Here is a 10,453-nt window from a genome sequence, read left to right on the forward strand (position 1 = left end):
AATTTCGATCCTAATTTTGGGCCGCATAGTTTTGCCAGGCCTCGTTTGGATGCTGGACAATACTCTTTCAGGCCCAATGCTAATCATGTGCACCTTGTTCCGCATGAGTCACCCACCAAGCCTGAAGTTCCGTGGCGGACAAAACCACGTGCTCGTGTGTTTGATGTTGACTCGTCTCAGTATGATTCATCTCAATTTGTTGGTATTCCCCCCCGAGTTTCTGATTTGCGTGCCTCTGCTTATTCTGATTCTACTGCCTCTGGCTCAAATTTTCATAACACTGATTAGTATGTGCCTTTACCGGTTGGGAACCCCTCGTGGTGTCCAGATTCTAGAGCGACTCACCATGTGTGTCAAAATGCTTCCAATCTTCATACCTCCAATCCGTATTCAGGTAAATCGTCTCTTCTAATGGGTAATGGAGCTTCTACTACCATTTCCTTTATTGGAAATACTGTTATACCTACACAAAAGATATTACTTCATTTGCCGAATGTGTTATGTGTCCCAAGCATTCGAAGAAATTTACTATCTATGTCTAAGTTTGCGATTGTGAATAATGTTTTCTTTGAGTTTCATCCATCTCACTGTGTGGTTAAAGATATCCAGACATAGGAGATCTTGCTACGGGGCCAAGTTCGTGATGGACTTTATCAATTTTCCGCCGACTCGATCGATCTCCGTCCGTCTTCATTCAACGCTGCAGTTCAGGCGTGCTCCACGGGTGAAGATGTTTTTACTCTGTGGCATTGAAGGCTTGGTCATCCGTCTTCTACTATTGTAAAAACTGTTCTTGATCAGTGTCAGATTTTTTTTAGTAAAAAGTGTCTTGATCATGTTTGTGTAGTGTGTCAGAAAGGCAAATCCCATAAGTTTCCTTTTTCGCAATCTCAACTGAATACACTGAATTGTTTAAATTAGTTGTTTCTGATTTGTGGGGCCTCGCATCTGTTGCGTGTGACGGTAACTGGTATTATGTCTCTTTTATTGACATGAGTAGTAGGTATACCTGGGTTTATTTGTTAAAACGTAAATCACAAGCCGTGGATTGTTTTCTACAGTTTCAGAAAATGGTACATACTCAGTTTGAGAAATCTATTAAGAAATTTCAGAGTGATTGGGGAGGAGAGTTTCGTGCCTTTGCTTCTGTTCTGTCAAATCATGGGATTCTTCATCGAATTACTTGTCCTCACACCTCGGAACAAAATGGTGTTGCTGAACGTAAACATCGACACATTGTGGAGACTGGTCTCACGCTTTTAGCTCAAGCTAATCTACCTATGGCTTATTGGGGGTATGCTTTCTGTAGTGCGATCCATCTTATTAATCGTCTTCCTACTCCGGTTTTGAAGGGTAACTCTCCGTATCAGCGTTTGTTCGGTCATGCCCCAACCTATGATCATCTTCGGGTATTTGGCTATTATTGTTTTCCGCATCTACGACCTTTTGTTCATCATAAGCTCGATTTTCGATCACAGCCCTCTACGTTTCTTGGGTATAGTCCGCAACATAAGGGATATTTTTGTTTAACCCCAGATGGTAAGGTCATTATCTCTAGACATGTTATTTTTGATGAGTCTCGGTTTTTATTCCCTGGCGCTTCAACTTCCGATGCTCTAGCTTCTCCGTATACTACTACCTCTGTTCCTGTTGTGCGTTCTATTTCCTTTCTGGAGCCTTGTACAGTTCCTGACACTGGGATTTCTTCCCATAGTCAGCCTCGTATAGTGTCTTCCTCTGCTCCATGTGCTACTCAATTGGCTCTTCCAGGCAGTCCAATATCCGCATCAAGGTCTAGTACACGACTTGCTAGTTCCTCTCCTCGAAGTGTACCCTCTTCACCTATACCAGTTTCTGTTCCTGCTGGTCCAACTATTAATACGCATGCTATGGTTACTCGATTTAAGGCTGGGGTGTTTAAACCTAAGGCGTTGACTGTGGACAAAGTTGAGTCTGATCCTATTTCTGTTGAGGAGGCTCTTGCTCATCCTGACTGGCCCCTAGCGGTGTAAGCTGAATACGATGCTTTAATTGCTAACTCCACATGGGAACTTCACCCTCTTCCTCTTGGACGTAAAGCTATTGGCTGTAAGTGGTTGTTTAAGATAAAGACTAATCCTGATGGGATAGTAGCTCGACGAAAGGCCCGTTTAGTAGCTAAAGGTTGTTCGCAGGTTCCTGGCTGTGACTTCACGGAAACGTTTAGTTCGATTGTGAAACCGGTCACGATCCGAATCATTCTGTCTATTGCTGTGTCTGAAGGGTGGTCTCTGCGACAAGTTGATGTTAATAATGCCTTCTTGAATGGCGATCTCACTGATGAAGTTTATATGCAGCAACCCCCTGGGTTTTTTAAGTCTGGGATGGCTGGAGAAAGGCTTGTGTGTCGCCTCACTAAGGCTTTGTATGGTCTCTGGCAAGCTCCGCGTGTCTGGTTCAACAAGTTAAAACAGTTCCTTGTGTCTGTTGGGTTTGTTCTTTCTAAATCGGATGCTTCTTTGTTTGTCCGCTCCTTCTCCGAGTTTACGTTATATGTGCTTGTTTATGTCGATGATATTGTTATCACTGGTAGTTCATCTGACGCAATTAATTGTTTTGTTCAGCAGTTACATAATGGGTTTGCTCTAAAGGATATGGGTGAGCTTCATTATTTTTTGGGTGTTGAAGTGTGTAATACCCCAAAAATTTTTACAGTAAAATATTATCCATGATATAATAAAATAAGGAAATAAAGTGACATAAAGGGAATTTTTGAGTGATGTCAATATTGAGAAGTATATTATGATATATTAATTCAAGAAAGGACTAAATTGCAAAGATGAGAAAAGTCTTGTTGCACAAGAGTAAATACTTAACATTTAAGGGGTTGAAGTGTAAATATAAAAAAGTTGAAGGACTAATGGTGCAAATATTTTAACGGTGGAATGATCTAGAAACCAAGAAAAATTGATGAATTAGGACCAAATTGAATAGGTAAAAAAATTATGAGGGACTAAATCACAATTTTACCAAATTAAGTGATGACTCAAGGATGGAATTCTAAAAGATCATGAAGGGCAAAATGGTCAATTAGTAAGAGAGAGAATTCTAGAATGTAATGATTATGTTGATGATATTTTAAATTAATTAATTAGATAAATATTATTTTAATATTTTATGAGATGTTTATTATTATTATATTATTATTTATTTAGTATAAAAGGAAGGAAAGATGAAGAATTATCAACACATTTCCTTTCCCATGCAAACTAACATAAGATAAGAAGAAGAAAAGAAGTTTGCTTTCTTTACAATTTAGTCCTTCCACCAAAAATTCATTATTTTCACCTAAAAATTGAAAGAATTTCCATAGCCATCAAGAGAGAAAGATAGCAAGGAGATAATGGGGAGCAAGAATATCAAGTTGGATTCAAGAAATCGAAGCTGGAGGAGAGAGAAAAATCAAGTTAAAGATTGAAGTCAATAAGAAAAGGTAAGTACATCAAGATTTCAATATCTTTTTAAGTTTGTTATTATTGATAAAGCATGAAAATAATGTTATAGTAGAGTTTTCTTACATAAGGTCCTATGTTCTTGATATGTTAGTGAAGAAAAAATAAGAGAAAGTGATGAGAAATGGTGTAGAAAAAGAAAATAAGGATGTTATAACATGGTAATTAATATATTGTACTAAAACAGTTTTGGACAGTAGCAGTAGTCTAACTTTGAAAAATCATCAAAATTGTAGAAATCTAATTATAGGATGAATAAGATATGAAATTAAAGCTTATTAAATCTAGTTTCTTATAGAATAAATTATATAAGAAATGGAATTCTAAATCATGAGATATGATGAATTTTGTGAGATAAGGTCAGAATGATTTCAGGTTCCCTATTCTGAATTTGTAAAATCATAAAAAAATTGGATAAAAATAATTAGGGTTTAAATTTATATTTTTAGAATCTTGAATGAGTCTATTTTCAATAGAAACAAATATGAACATCATTCAAATTCTGTACAAGGAGATAATTAATTTTTAGTGAAGAAGGGTCACAACTATCAGACAGCAGAATAGGGGTAACATTAAAGAATAAACTGTACTTATTGACTGAACCAAAAATTCTGAAAATTTTATGGTAATAAGATATATGAGTCTAGTTTCAGGAAAAATTATCAGATCTTAATTTGGTGTCCTATAGCTCCAGATATAAATAATTTAGTGACTACGACACAGATGGACAGCTTGAATATTCATAAAAGTAAATAATAAAGATTATATATAATGTTACTTACAAGTGTGCTACATACATCAAGGATGTGGAATGGAGAGGAGGAGGAGGAGGAAAACATATATGAATATTCATTAAGCATGGCTAATTTGCATATTTTAGGCTTAGGGACTAAATTAAATAAAAGTAAAACTTTATGGGTAATTTTTTAAAAATGTCAGAAATGACCAAATTGCATGAAATGGATTATTTTATTATTTAAATTACAAAATTGAATGAAATTATTAATTTAGTTCAAGATCGGGGGAAAACATGTTTTAGGGATTAAATTGAAAAGTGTTGAAATTATGGAAAATTCTGATATTTTATAGAATTCATGGACTGTTATCAATATATATGAGAATAATAGCTGGAAATAAGGATTAAATTGCAAGAATTTTATTTTCCTGACCCTAAGGATGAAATCGTCATTAATTAAAAGTTTAGGGGCAAAATGGTAATTTTTCCTAGAGCATTAATTAAATGCATTAGAAGATGAAATGAATGAAAATGATGATCAAATTTATTTATAAAGATCCGGACGACTCAAATATGAGACTTGATCGTGGAAAAGAAAAGATATCGGATTAATGAAATTATAAACACAAACAAGCAATGAGGTAAGTTTGTGTAACTTGAATTATATTTTATATACTTGAAATATGTGGTTATCTGATGAAAATATGATTTGAATGTTCAATTCATGATATTTGATGAAATATTAATAATACTCGATATAAATTGAAAATAAATCCCAGTTGAATGAAAGGAAAATTCGATGGATCTCTGAAAAGGAATTGATGGTAAAAAGGATCTAGCCCGGACGGGTGATCCTATTCTGATATAGCCCTCCCGAAGAATACGTGTAAAATGGATTTAGCCTGGACTAGTAATCCCGACAATACTCTATGAGTTTATATTACAGGGGATTTAGCCTGGACTGGTAATCCCACTGTAAGGATGAGGTTCGCGGGAGTGTGCTCTTTGATATGAAATGTGTAAGACCATGGTTGAAAGATACCATGGCAACCTGATATGAAATGTGTAAGACCATAGTTGAAAGATACCATGGCAGCCTGATATGAAATGTGTAAGATCATGGTTGAAAGATACCATGGCAACCTGATATGAAATGTGTAAGATCATGGTTGAAAGATACCATGGCAACGTGATATGAAATGAACAAGACCATGGTTGAAAGATACCATGGCAACATGACAGAAAATGAGTAAGACCATAGTTGAAAGACACTATGGCATCATGTCAAAGATAAATAAGACTGTGGATGGGAGACGCCTAACATCTCATTGAACAATTGATATTCGTGTAATATGTATCGATGACGAATGGTTATATGAAATAATTATGAAGATAGATAAACGAAATAAGTATAAGTACATAGAATATAATTTATGTTAAGTTTGACATAAGCTATTACCGAAATGAATATACATAAAATATATGGAAATGATGGAGCATGAAATATTGATATAATGAAATGAATGATATATGCTTATGAAGAAACGGTAAGAGCATGATATGTTTCATGACATGTACATATATGATTATCTTTGATATGTTGATACAAGGAAATTATGTAAGTTGAGACTATTATTAAACTCAAGTGCGATATGTCGAGAAAATAGATATATCAATGTTGAATTTATATGAGATATGTGCAAGTATACTAACAATGTTGCTGTTTGATGCTTATACAAGTGTCAAACTGTTGATTGAATGGTAATATATTTATTTATATGATGCATTGAATTGGTAAGTATTTAAATTTTTTTTTTGTGATCTGTAAATGGTAGTAATGCTTTAAAAACCTTATTCTGGCAGCGGATACGGGTTAGGGGTGTTACAAAGTGAGTCGGTTCTCTTCTAGTAGTCTCCACTTATTTCAGCGAAAATACATTCGAGAGCTTCTTGCTCAGAGATCTATGTCTCACTCCAAGAGCATTCATACGCCAATGGTGAGTTCTTCTATGTTTTCTAAAAATGAGGGTGAACCGTTGGCTGATCCAACTGAGTATCGCAGTCTTGCAGGGGCACTTCAATACATTGTTCTAACTCGACCTAATATCGCACATGCTGTTAATCGGGTATGTCAATTCATGCATGCGCCCACGACTGCTCATATGGTGGCGTTAAAAAGGATTTTACGATATCTACGTGGTACTCTTTCTCATGGGCTAGTTTTTCGTCGATCCGATCGTCTCTCTTTAGTCGGTTATGCTGATGCAAATTGGGGTCTTGATTTTGATGATCGGAGATCTACTACGGGCTACTGTGTCTATTTTGGTTATACTCCTATCTCGTGGTGTTCTAAAAAGCAGACGGTTGTTGCTCGTTCTACAGCTGAAGCTGAGTATCGCAGTCTTGTGGCAGCCAGTAGCGATATTACTTGGCTCACCTCACTATTAGACGAACTGCATGTCAAGTCCGTTGATTTACCGATAGTATGGTGTGATAATTCTAGTGCTGTGGCTGTTGCGGCTAATCCGGTTCTGCACTCCAAGTTCAAACATGTTGAACTTGACTTGTTTTTTTGTTTGTGAGAAGGTGGCTAGTGGCGACTTGATTGTTGGCGAAGTTCCGGCCTGTGACCAAGTGGCGGATATACTTACTAAGCCGTTATCAGTGTCTCTGTTTAGTCGTTTCCGTAGTTTTCTTCGGGTGTTGCCACTTGAGGAAGCTGGATGAATGTTAGAGTGATAAGTCAGGTGGTTAGTTTGTTAGGTTGGTTAAGAGTTGTTAAGCAGAAGTTAGACCTTAGTTTCTTCTATATATAAGCTGTGTATACTGTATTGAAAGGCCAAGCTTTAACAGATCATTTTTACCTGTGATAGTTTTTCCATTTCTCTTTGCATATCTACTTTCTCTTTAATATTCTAGCATTTCTCTTTGATATTCTAGCATCTTCCACTTTCAACAGAGGAACCTTACTGCTAGAGGTAGTCCTTTCAGCTTCTTTTGCTTTTCCCCATATCACAGCATAAAATCCTATTGATATAATAATCGCTCCAATAATACTGCAAAATTAAGATAGAATTTATATAGATTGCTTCTCAAACGATTCTAACATGAAAACTATGGAAAACAGTACCTTCCAAGATACAGAGAATCACCCAGGAAAATGGCACTCATAAAAGCAGCAATGGCGATTGATACTGGTTTGAATATTGCAATGTAGACAGGTCCTTTCAAATGCAGCCCCCATGCGATCACAAATGAGCTAAAGCCTTGGATTACACCCTACACAATTTTAAAAAGTTTTCAAAGGGTCTTAACGTGCCTATCCATGTCCAAATATATGTCATACATGGCTACTAAATTGTAGTTCTAACTTCTTACAGAGCATAGGACTGCAATAACCGCAACACTAGGCCTTAGCATCCAAGAACTTAACTCAGATTCTGCTATTAAGGAAACCGGTGCAGAGATAATGGCCCCACATATGTTGTAAAACAATGCAACAAGCAATTCAGCTGGGTAAATCTCCATAACATGGGTCTGGAAGATTCCAAAATCCCAAGTTCAGTTCAGTTTATTCGAAAGTTTTCAACATTGTGGAGGAGAGTGCTTAGAGATGTATGATTTACCTGGATAATGTACCGAATCGAAAATAGAAGATAGGCAACAGCAAGTAGGATCCCCCAATGACCCAATTTGAATATGAAGGTTGAAGTAAAGTAGAAGACGGTGATGGAGAGGAAAAAACTTGGGGGCCTTTGTAGAGAACAACTACTAATGCGCCTGAAATTGATGCTATGGTCCCCATGATTTTAGCTTGACTGATTGAGCTTCTCAGTGCGACTCTTTCCAATCTTGGTTTTTTTAGCATCAAATCAAAGGTAGAAACAAGAAAAATTAAAGTTTAGGCTTTCTTTTTTAAATCTAATAAAATCCACTCAAAATTTATTTAACTATTACTCTGAATTGAATATTAGAATCAGAATCGGTGCTTGGTTTGATTAGGAAGAGGAAGAAACCTGAAAAGAACCGCAAGTATGAAGGTAAAAGCTGGTGAGAGATTACTGATAGTAGAAGCAAGAGTTGGGTTGCTATAATCTATACGCTTATATGCACATACCTGAGCAAAAAACCGGCCCCCAGAAAAGGAAAAAAAAAAAAAAACTCTAAGATAGAAATCTTTCAAAGAATCGAAAATATATATGATCCCGTGAGAAATATTTACAGTGATTCAATACCCAATAAGGCCAAATAGGAAAATTCTAAAGCCAAGGTGGAAATTCAATGAGGGAAGCACCTGTCTACTGCACTACAAACAAGCAAATTTTCAATGGTGTTGAGTGGTCATAACTGTAAAAAAATGCCTTGATAATATTAAGAAAAACAAAATTATTAAATTCTTCTATTAATTTTATGTACGGATTTAATATTTTTATTTTAATTAAATTACTTTTAATTATTAAAAGTTTATTTTTATCTAAACTATAACTATTAAATTTATTAAGTTAAATTATATTATTTTTCAAACTTTTATATTATCATTATAAATATCATAATTAAAATTTCAAAATGCAGAAGATATAAAAGTTACTTATGATACAAACCTAATAACATAACTTGATCTAATAAATTTAATATCAAAATTAAAATTATAAAATTGGAAAAGTAGAGTAATAACCAAATCTCGGCAAAGAAAAAACGTAAAAGATGACCTGGGAAAGGGGAATGATAAAGAAAGGAGAAGAAGAGCTCCAATAGCGTAAGTGTAAGTGATGAAGATGAAGTAGCTCATCCCCTTTGAAGTTGCTTTTTTGAATAGAACGTTTAGCCCTACATTTGTGCACTCTATTGCAACCATGGCTGTTAATGGCAGAACATCGTTGTAGCAGTACCTTCTTGCCATCTGAATCTCCTGCTTTTCAATGGTTTTTCTCAAGAATAATATACAATAGTCAAAAGGACTACAAAAATGAGGAATCTTTTTCTTTCATGTTAAATTTGTCATTTTATAAATAACATTAGGTTCTAAATAATGATTATGGTAGCAATGATTGTGACATATGATAAATATCTCCACTAATATGTTCAGCCATTCATTTCATCTTCAACTTGCACCAATTAATGGCAATTGGCCCAAAAAAACATCTTAATTAATATTTATTTCAATTTATTTTATTTTGATTAAATCATAAATTTATACTATTATTTACAGTCTATTTGGTTTAGTGTTACGAGTCAATCAAATACAATTTGGTTAGAAAAGTTACTAAAATGTCTTTTCTTATTTAAAATAAGTTATATAATTCAAGAGTATTTTTCTTTTTAATTTTAAAACAAACAATAAAATATATACATCTTGCGAGATATGAACCCAAGCCAAGTGTATTAGAAATACCTTAAATTTACCCTCAACCAAAACTTTGTTTTAATATTTTATACATTTTAATTTTATTATATAAAAATTATTACCTCCGTAAATTGCATATATTAATAATATTGTTGATTGAGTTGATGTCATAAGTTGACTCGTCATCAACTCAAGATTGATGACAACATCATCACAAACATTTCTAAAACATTTAGTATTCTTAATCTAATGTATTTATATGTTTAAATTTCGTTTACTTACAATTTGATCTATATTTTTCATTTCGTATACATTGCATGTTATTTATTAATTAGTTTCAAACCATACGTTTTATTATTTATTGTATGTTATTTTAAATATACTCATATAATTTAAATATGTATTTTTCACACGTATACATGTATGATAAATTTATAATGGTATAAAAGGCTGCTAACAATATCCCAAAATTCAATATAAGTGTGTATCATTTTACTGTAAAATTTCAAATTTCATCAAATAAATTCATTTACCGATATTTTTTGTAAGTTAAACATATTCCTCGCTAATTAATCATTAGTAGTACACAAAATTCAACAAATAATTTAAAATTAAAAAATTATGAAAATTATTCCAAAACATCAAATTGTTATTGTAATGTCCTCAAACCGACCCAATTTGCTGGGTCCAAATCTCGAGTGTTACTACACATGATACTTAACAAAATATCAAACAATTGACAAACAATCCTTACTTAAAACATTTTTCTTATTAAGTTAATTGAGAGACTTGATATTTGAGAACAAAAAAAAGTATTAAATATAAAATTTTACACTAAATTTGTTACAACTCATTACAATATAAAAGTTTGCTAAAGATAGA

General features: G+C 33.9%; 1 pseudogene; it reads right to left on the bottom strand.

Annotated features, from left to right (window-relative positions):
• Positions 1-7,002: 7,002 nt before the first annotated feature.
• Positions 7,003-9,127, bottom strand: LOC108458901 (WAT1-related protein At5g40230-like; annotated as a pseudogene).
• Between the last annotated feature and the right edge of the window lie 1,326 nt (positions 9,128-10,453).

The sequence above is a fragment of the Gossypium arboreum genome, chromosome 4 (assembly GCF_025698485.1).
Source record: "Gossypium arboreum isolate Shixiya-1 chromosome 4, ASM2569848v2, whole genome shotgun sequence".
Lineage (NCBI taxonomy): Eukaryota > Viridiplantae > Streptophyta > Magnoliopsida > Malvales > Malvaceae > Gossypium > Gossypium arboreum.